This window comes from Muscardinus avellanarius (assembly GCF_963383645.1).
Source record: "Muscardinus avellanarius genome assembly, chromosome: 1".
NCBI classification, from domain to species: Eukaryota; Metazoa; Chordata; class Mammalia; order Rodentia; family Gliridae; genus Muscardinus; species Muscardinus avellanarius.
In genome coordinates this window covers 116,512,504-116,522,690 of record NC_137786.1, presented here as the reverse complement: position 1 = coordinate 116,522,690, position 10,187 = coordinate 116,512,504, and the positions used below count along the sequence as shown (strand labels likewise).

General features: G+C 45.9%; 1 pseudogene across 1 annotated transcript; it reads right to left on the bottom strand.

The window, feature by feature from the left end:
* Nucleotides 1-1,985: 1,985 nt before the first annotated feature.
* LOC308276175 (NUT family member 1-like) lies at nucleotides 1,986-4,930 on the bottom strand (annotated as a pseudogene). The gene is made up of 3 exons: nucleotides 3,357-4,930; nucleotides 2,273-2,859; nucleotides 1,986-2,185 (listed from the first exon to the last, which is right to left on the bottom strand). The product of its transcript is annotated as an NUT family member 1-like (transcript).
* Nucleotides 4,931-10,187: the final 5,257 nt, after the last annotated feature.

Sequence of the window (10,187 nt, the reverse complement as noted above, 5' to 3'; positions counted from 1 at the left end):
ATTTTTTTCTGAAAAATAAATATATAAATATATGATAATTTCACCTAAAAAATAGAAAAAAATATTCTCTGGTAAGAAAGAAAGCAAAAAGAAATATTGAAATGTTATCTTTAAGTCATCAAAAGCTTGGTATCAGACAAATGAAACTGTTATGTGAGATTATCATTTTTAATTTTGGATAAATTGCTATAATACTAGATGTCAACCACTAAGCCAAGCATGGGAGGGAGGGATGGGGAGAGAATGGGGTAGGGATCAGGTGGGGGCTGACAGTGCACCAATAAAAAAAATAAAAAATAAAAAATAAAGATAAAGGTCAGTGTTTTTCAATGCTTTGCTTAGCAAATGCTACAGTGGGAGCATTTTGAAGGTTCATCTTGCTGATAATAGGAGAATATTGTTGAGGTCCTTCTTTTTCACTATTTGAAGGAGCTATCTGATCTAATTGTTTAGTTAAAGTCTCTACAGCTACTTGTGTTTTATACAAAAATTGGGCTCCAGAGTTTCTGGAATATCTGGATAAGCCCCTAACTCATTTCTATGGAACCGAGCAGCAGTTTCCTCAAGCCACTCCTCTTCTTCAGTGTCCTCATCTTCCTTAGGAAGTGAAGGCAAAACACCTTTGTGTTCTATCTTAGTTTTACTAACACCAAACATATCTCTTAATATCTGTACCAAAACCAAAAGACTAATTTTTAGACCCATTGTATATTACAACTTCTACGTTACTCACCACCACCACAAGTCTTCGAGTGCACTCCTTTTTTATTCAGCGCTGTCCTTCACTGGGTCCTCAGTTTCAGAATCTCCCCATAAGGGCCACCACCTGTCGGAGCCAGCTGTCAAAAGTACAGGTTCTGAAGAGAGGAGTGAGGATGAAAAGAATTTTATTCAATGATTTTTATTCATAGAATACTTCATTCTCTCATGGAAGGATCGGCAGTACACTCCCTGGTCGATATCTCTACTGACTGATCCTGGTTTTATCGCTCTCGTCCTATTTATACCACTTCCGGTCAAACAACCCTCATGATGTCACCACCTATGTGCGTAAAGGTCAAACCAATCAACCCTGTGCCATCACCACCTGTGCACTTAACGGTCAAACCAATCAATTCCACCTGAGCTTCTCTCAGACGTTGAACTTTCCATGATACCAAACCTTATTGGCTCTGGGCAAAGGACAGTCAGAAGTATTTTTAAAGGGGAAAACCTTAATGGCTCCCCACAATAGGGGAGGATGGAGCCTCTTTAAAATGCAGGAAGTACATCAACAAATGTATCAAAGTTAATCACCAAACAAGCATAGGATCGAGGTAAGGGGAGGGAATGGGATGGGGGCTGGATGAGGGATAATTGGATGATGTGTGCTTGTATATCCTCTCAAATCTTGTATTCCAATGTGATATATGATTACAATGCACCAAAAAAAAAAAAGATACCCACTCAAATTGGCTCAAGAAGTACAAGCTCCCTGGTGTCAATTACTCCTTATGGCTCTAATGCAGACCCACTACATGCCTGCCAAAGTTAATCTTACACTCTTTGAAAAATTATACGGAAGTGTCTTGTTTTTTTTTTTTCAACAAAAAAATCTTTATTTTTTTTCCACACAACTCCTTCCAAAGGTCCTTCTTCCTTAATTCCCACTCAGGACCTCCCACCCCAGGCTCATCAACCACTTTTGCAGAACAAACAAAACGAGGGCATGGGGCTGAGGCTGACTACCCCCTGGGAGCAGCAGCATTGAAATCTACTTGGATCACCCACCTCTGGGCACTGGCAGGTGGGTAGGAAGGGCCCTCTGCTTCCTACTGGCTACGATGTTGTTTATACCTTTTGTCCATGACAAAGCTGTCACGCCACCTTTTGAGAGGCTGTTAAGGTCCTGCTACGGCAGGAGGCAGGGGTTTCTCCCCAGAGACCCCAAGTTGAGCTCCTGATTGGGAGTTCTTGTCAGCAGGGGCTGGGCCTCCAGTTGGAGCTCACTTCCCAGTCTTGGTGACAGGGTATGGAGCTTGGCCAGGGCCTCTTGCCTCAGCAGAGGGGTGGGATGCTCTTGGGGTGGCCTGACCTGAGACATGGCAAGGACCAAGAGGAAGCCCCTTTGGAGACAGGCTAAGTTTTGAGGCCAAGAGGTAGGCAAAGTTGGAGAGTTCCACATCTTCCTCCTCCCCCCCTCCTCTTCCTCCTTCTTTTCTTCCTCCTCCTCCTCCTCTGTCTCTTTTTCCTTTCCTTTTGCTCTATCTGCTGTGCTAAGTGTTTTGCTCACAAGAGCAGTTTCTTTCAGAACTAAAGCATCCCTGGTTCCCCATCTAGCAGAGGTTCTAAGGTTCTGGTGAGGAGAGCTTGACTGGGGGGTCCTGAGTTTACAAGACTCTTGACTGCCTGGTAAAGGAACAGGGTCGTTAGGCCCGGACAAACATATATTCTCCCTGCCCCCTCCTTGGGGGTCATAAGAATGAAAACTTAGTAAGTGGGTATCCTCACTGATCCCTAGCTGGAGGCCACAGTCATCTCTGACATCTAGTATGTGGACATGTTCTGTGGTTTCCAACAAAGGAGAAAAGGGATTTCCTCTATTCCCTGCCTCTTGGTTAGCCTCCATAGAGGAAGAATCATCCTGGGCCTCCAGGATGAGGAGATCATTCCCTGTCTCAGCTGGGTCCCAGCTGCTAGAAGATGGCAGAGTGTTCCCATCCCTACACATCTCCCTTGGATCATTTAGGGCTCCTTGCTGCCCACCATGTGCTTCCCTTGCCCGCTGCTCTCCTGGAAAAGCAGTCTTCCCAAGGTGAACAATGCCCCCAGCTACCCCCCACTCCGCGAGACCCTGGTGAGGGTCGAGACCGCCCATCCCTGATGGGGTGTGTCCATACAGCACCTAACGAGATGCAGCCTTCCTCGGCCTGAGCGGCCTGCAGCCTAAGGCAAAACTTTAAGTAAAGTTTAAGAACTTACACAGTAAAATGATTCAGCAGAAAAGGGGCTAAGATGGCATCTGGAGGAAGCTACGAAGGCGTGGTTTCCCCATTTGCTATGGGTGGGGAGACTGAGCAGTTTTTCCCTTTTTCCCTTTAAAGGAGGTTCCGCACACATGTACGGCTCATGTACTGGCCTGGGATTGGCTGTGAGTGAAATATGCGCTAGTGATCTTTATTCTGATAGGCTAGGCTATTTCTCATGCGAATTCCCCTCGTGGTTTGGTGCTATATATATATGATTGCCTGGAAAGAAATAAACGAGATCTTGCTTGACTTGACTCCCAGCTCATGGGGGTGTGTTCGAGTCGTCGGTACTCATCATCTATCCAAGCCCCGTCGCTGTCCGGCTGGATCCCGACACACCCCCATCTTAATCCTCATCAGAAACAGAAGGACTTGAGTTCAACTGAGCTGCACTGCAGCCGGGAGGCGTCTCCACATCCTCCTGTTCCAAGGCCAAGAGTCGTTTCTGAGCCAGCTGGGCAAGCATAAGTTCTTCTTCTTGCTCCAGTTCCTCAATTAAGGCCAAAGGATCCCTCTCTTGTTCTGGAGACAGTAGATCTGCCAGAAATTGAGGGTGAATGATGGCCTCCACCTTAAGAGACAAAGACCTCCTGAGAACACAGCTCATTGATATAAATTAGGAGATTGGGATCTGGGTACATCCCTTCATCCTCCTGCTGTTCTTCCTCTTCCTGTTTTCCATCTGAATCCCCAGCGGCCAATTGACTCCCCACCAGCCCTTCCATGATGTCAATATACTCTTTTACAGCTTCCAGTGGAATCTCCTTGGGTGCCTCAGGAACTGGAGGCTTTGGGGGTTTGCGTTGCTGATGGCGAGGAGCTCGCTCCTTGGAGGCTGCCTTCTTTGGAATGTACACTGGCTGTTGGCAAACCTCAGGGGCCTGGGGCCCTTGAAGATCGGGGTTCAGAGGGGCTGAAAGAGACAGGCTCTGGGAACCATTTGTCAGCTGTGCATTCTGTATCTGGAGCTCTTCCTCAGCCTCAAACTCCATGAACTTTTCTGCCATTTCATAAAAGATCATCCGGTCGAAGTTGCTGGTGTGCTCCCACTCCTGCATGGCCAGAGGCAGTCCCTCCTCCAGGGTCATGGTGGGCTTCAGCTGGGCCAGGGGACGAACCACTGGGATGAGAAAGCAGGAGACAGCTTCTACATCAGGACTTTGCGATGTGTGCCTCCGCGCCAGGGGTTTGTAGCGCTGCCAGCATTGGAAGTTCTCATAGACACCCTTGGAGGTTTGGGCCAGGCCCCCCAGTGAGGGCTTCTGGGTGGCCATGGGACCTCATTCCCCGGTGGCCCCTGCAAGCCCTGGCCAGGCCCTTTTCAGAGGCATGATGTGGGCCAATTGGGCAGCTGGTGGTGGAGCCTGGGGAGGAAGAGCTGAGGGGCCCTCCTGGCTCATGCCAACAGCAGTGGTGGGCAGCATGGTTTTGCACTAGACGCAGTGATATATGGAGCAGGAGGCCCCTCAGAGCCCCCACAGGGAGCCCCTGAGGCCATTCAGTTGAGGGCAGGCTGAGTAAGGATAAAGTTCTGATTCTGAGATGGCTCTTCTGGCCCCCCCTTCTGTCTTGACTTTGATAATGACCTTGCCAGCTGCGGCCCAACTAGGGCCAGAGCCCCCATCCCCTGTCACCAACATGGGGCTTAGAAAAGCTGAGAGCACCACGGGGTTGCCTGGAGAGAATGCAGAAGGCACTGAGGGCTGAGGAGCTGGCTCCCAGGGCGGCTGGTCTGGCAGTTGGGGCAGTGGCAGCGGGGGAAAGGGAAGTGCAACAAAAGAAGTCAAGATAGCCCCGGGCCACATGGCCAAGTCCAGTGCTGGCAACGAAAAGGCTGCTCCATCGGAAGCTATTATGTCCGCTTTGGGCACTAACCGTGGCTGTCTGGATGCCTTCAGAATGACACAGGTCCAGGTCCCAGAGAGTCACCTGGCTCCAGCAGATCCATGGAAGGGAGGGCATGGATGGAATCAAAACAGAACTAGAATCTAGGACTCCCAACATTCACTATAAAGAAGAGCATTGAATTTTTGGTAAAGAGGCCTGAGTTTGAATCTTGGGTTGAGTACTAAAACATTTGCCAGTTTGTAAAACAAGCTTACACTCTCTTCACTTTGCCTTTTCTTGTTTTAGAATATAGTCTTAGACTCAGAATCCCAGATATTAATAAACTATGTCACCCAGCTGGCTGCTTATCAATAAGCTTTGGAAAACTCCAAAAGATACCAGAAGATTCAACCATGCCCATTGCTAAACTCTGCCTCATAACACTTGCTATCTTGGGGCTGGAAATGGCTCTTTCAGGAAAACCTTATCCATTCTGGGCTCACAATTTTCTTTTTAACTTAACCTGAGAAATAGTAGAGGGTGAATTGTTACAAGATTGTTGAATATGCCATTCTCAACACATTTCAAAAAGATCTCACCTACTAGAGATTGTTAGCAACTATCTCAAGCCTGTCTACTTAATAATGCTTCCTTGGATCTGAGCCATCCTTGGCTAGTCTCCTTAACTTTTGACAAAACTCCCAATCTAACCTGTTTGACAGAGTCCCTCAGGTAACATGCATAGGATCATCAGCAAGGTACAGCAGGTTATTGCTACACCCAGGAGGGCCACCCCCCAAAAGAAAGGAGATTGAAGGGTGGCACCATCAATCATGTATCTAATTATCAGGTGTCTTCTTGAACAGGAGCTTAAGTTCGTCTAGTTATTCACAAGAATATTTTGCAGTGGTCTCAGGTGTGTCAGGGGACAGTGATGGATCGTCAGCTATCTACCACTTAATGCTGGTATGGTGTATCCAGGAATTGATGCCAGAAACCTTAACAGCAGTAGGAGTAGAATGATGAAGTATGGGCCCATCCATAGGGGTTTTCCTTTTTGTTTATGGATTTTATTATCACTAGGTCCCCTGATTTGTCACCAGAAGCAATTTTTTTTCCAAAAACCTAGCAGTTGAATTTTATTACTGCCTTAATAACACCCACTGCTCTACCTGCAATAGCCTAGGCACAACCAAATGTCATCCTGATCCTGCTTGTTTTAATCAAAGTCCCTACTCTCTTTCAAGTCTCTTTTGGGATTCAAATGATTTATCTAAACTCTCTATTACAAAGCCTTGCATGGCTATCCCCCTTCCTACACCCACACTTTCAACCTCCAACTGCACCCATTAGAGTACTTGCTGAGCTAATCAGACTCATCAGTGCCCTAAAGACTATGGTCTATACAATACTTCTCACTGTGGTGTATTGGCAGGATCTCTGGGGTGGGGAGAGGATAGGGACAAAAATATCTCCCTAGTTTAGGTCATCCTGTGACTATTCTTACCTCCAGGGAGGAGGATTACTGTATCCCACCTGCAGCAACAAACCTTCATGGCTCACTAACTTTACTTGGAGGTTTAGAGGTTCTACCTACCAACAAGCCTGTGCCTCCATTGGATATCTCTTCCTGTGTGGCCACCCTCAAAATAAGCTTTCTTACTCTGACTCTCTGGCAGGCTCTTTTTCAATTCCTTCATGCAGCTTTAGCATATGACTACATTGGTAAGCCAGTGTGCTCTGGGTCAGATGACCAGCAGCTTCTAAGAGTACAAGTATTCAACATAACAAGGACACTGTTGCGTTCTAAGAGAAAATTACTGCTCCTGATGGCAGGGGCCATATTAGCTGTGGTATTACTAGCCTCTTGGGGGAGGGCTTACATATCACAAGGCCTCTATTAGAAACATAACCCATACCCTTGAAACCATCATGGTCACTACTGCCGATGTCCTACAGGGACTCAAAACAGCACATGAGTCCATGGTAGGGGTTGTATTTGATAACTTAATGGCTATTGATTATCTTCTTGCAAACAAAGGTGGCATATGTGTGACTTTAAATAAAACCTGTTGTACCTACATTAACATATCAGGGATGGCCAAGACCAACATAAACAAAATATATGAGCAAGCATCCTGGTTACACAACTTTAGTAAAGTTGACAGTGTCTCACTATGGGAAGGTCTCAAGTCTGTTTTTTCCTCCATGACTTGTTTCCTATCTTTTTTTGGACTCTTAGTGGTCATTCTACTCATACTTATATTTGACCAATGTCTACTATGTGGTCAAGTTTGTCTCCAAGAGAATTGAAGCCATAAAGCTCCAGATTATGCTCCAGATAGAGCCACAAATGAACAACTATAAGGGTCCATTGGGTGGTCACAGGGACCTGGGACATTCCCCAGTGTGACATGTTACTTTCATGCACCCTAATGCTGGATACTCTCAGCATGGAAATAGCCAGACTGGACATACAATACTGCCCCTCCCACTCTTATGTCTATGAATGTGTGCAAGTTTATATGATAGAGTAGAATGTTTTGGTCTTGGCTGGTCAGAACTCAGGAAGAGACTCTGTAACTGTTCATCTAAATGACTGATAAAGACATATCGCAAGGCCAGCTTATTCTCACATCCATCCTGGGGTGACAGACCAGTTTGTCCTCACATCCCATTTCCCATGAGATAAGTAAGCTGAAATCCATATATAAAGACTGTGGGTTCTAGGTGATGGGAATGTCTCACTCAAGCACTCTGTCTCACTCTTTGTGTGTGAGGCACCTTCTTGTCACTCTGATAAATCCCACTAGAAGTGTATTCAGGTGTTCTGGCTCATTATTTTTATACTGAGCTAAGAAAGGACCCATGGTGACACCAAAGCTATTACACTTCATTCCTGAAGAGCACTCTCCCTGGTAGACGTGTTAAAGCCCAGGGCCTTGGAGTGGCTTAACCTAAGGACTGGAGCACAGGGCTGTCCTTGGCTGCCTTCCTGAATGAAACACATGACCTCAGGGCTCTGTGCTTCCAGCTCCTGCATCACATCACAGTGTGGCACTTCTGGCCAGGCCTGGAGTGAGTGGGGGAGTGGGGTGTGGGGGCAGGATGAAGCAAGGACATCAAAGGCACTGGTCAGGAATCCTTGGTGCTGGTCAGGCCTCCTCAGCACTGGATGCTTGGCAGGCAGTCCCCTGGCTGTTCTCCCTGTGACAGGAGGTTTTAGAAGTCTGATTTTTATCAGCTGCAGGCTAATAGTTTCTTTCCTTCTGTGTGATATCCACTCTTTTGGCTTGCCAGATTTCTCTCACACTTCAAATCCAGTCTAAATGACTGTCTCCCAACTAGAGCTCAGAGCTGGGTCGTTTTTGCTAGATGCCAAATCCAGTCTTCTAGTGCTCATGAATGGGATCCAGAGGTGGGCTCCCTTCTCCCCTTTCTTGTGAAATTGGGTCAAGCTGCCTAACTATGGTCTCTCTTCCTAACAGGTGACCCTTCCCTCAGTCCCAAACACCTGATGTTCGGGGGATGTCACAGGGCTGACCTTATAATGGAAGAAAAAGTGATTCCTGCTTGTGTCCCGAACACCTCGGAGGCTCCTTCCTAGTGTGCATTGACCCAAGTCTGGGATCTACACAGAATAGGGGTCTGTGCAGAGTCCCCTAGAGGTGTGTGTGTGTGTGTGTGTGTGTGTGTGTGTGTGTGTGTGTGTAGTACTGGGGATTGAACCCAGGGCATTCTTTCTACCTCTGAGAGTGGTATCCCCAGCTCTATTTGACCCATTCTCCTCTGAGCTGGTATCTTCAGCCCTAGTTTTTAAAAATATTTTTGAAACAGGGTCTCCCTAGGTTGATAACAGTCTCACTACTTGCTGAAGTTGTCCTTGAATCGGTGATCCTCCTGTCTTAGCCTCTTAAGTATTGGGATTACAGATGTGTACCACCACACCTGGCTAGCTTTTCCTTCCCCCTTCTCTCCAATTTTCTCTGTATCACAGATCTACAATTTTATAAATTACAAAAAATGATTAAATGAAATTTATTTTATTATTATTATTTAAACCTTTTATTGGTGCATTGTAGTCATACATCTTAATGGAGTACAAGATGGTGGAGGCATAGATGCACATATTACCCAATTAGTCCTTACCCAATTCCTTCCCCATTCCCTCCCCCTCTCTTCTTCTCATGTTTGGCTTAGTAAATGATTTTGATATGTTTGTTAATGTACATCATGAACATTAGAGAATTTCTCTCTTCCCTCCTCCCTTCCCCCAAGTCACCTTATTTTCTCATCTATAGTATCCCCCTCTTCATTCTGTGTACCTATAAAATGAATAAACACACACATTCATGTGTGTGCAGTATCATGCTATAAATGTTCTGCAAACTGACTTTTTTTGTGGTACTGGAGATGGAACCCAGGGGATTTCTACCCCTGGGCTACACTACCAGACCTATTTTTTTTTTTTGAAATAGGGTCTCACTAAGTTGCTGAGAATCTCACTAAATAGCTGAGGCTGGCTTTGAACCTGCATGATCCTCCTGTCTCAGCCTCCTAAGTGCTGGTATTACAAGGGTGCACCATCACATCCGGTACAAACTTACTTTTTACACTTTACATTTTCTCTTAGGACCTTTCTGTCTGTTTAGGAAATGTACCACACCATAGTTAATTTAGCCATTTTCTCTGTCAACACATACCTGGGTTTTTCTGACTGGTCCCAAAACAGTAATTGCTGTTATGAATATGAATATCTGCTTTGTCCTGTCACCGCTGCTCCCTAGACATTCTGCCCTCTCTCAGTACATCAACACCTACCTGTTTAACACACCCCTGCTACACTAAATCTTGATATGCTATGCCTAGGAAGTGACTTGATAACTTCATTCACATTAACTTATAAATTAATTTTATTAAAAGAGATAAAAGCACAAACCCCATGTAACTTTCTTTCCAAGGTAATGTCACCATGCTTCAAGCACATCAATCAGGGCAAAGCCTGAGCTGAGTAAGACTGTCCTGTGGTGTTTCTCTTTGCCTGTTGTTAGTAATGCTGTACAATGTTGTCACTGACTTATTCTAGCACTGCCAAGACACAGAGGGGTACAACATCCTCCTCTTGAAGCTCCAGAGCATTTGCATGTGTGTATTTCTGTGAGAGGGTGCTTGGTGCCTGGACTTTCAAAGATCTTATCAACTTCTGCACTGAGTGAGCTGGTGCCTCCTATCTCCCTGCAGAAGTGGTTTAAAAATGAAATATCAGTGAGGAATGGGAGAATGTCGATTCTTATGGCTCCGTTGAACCCTCAAACTCTGACATGTTGGTGACATGCTTGTCCTTCTTCTCCT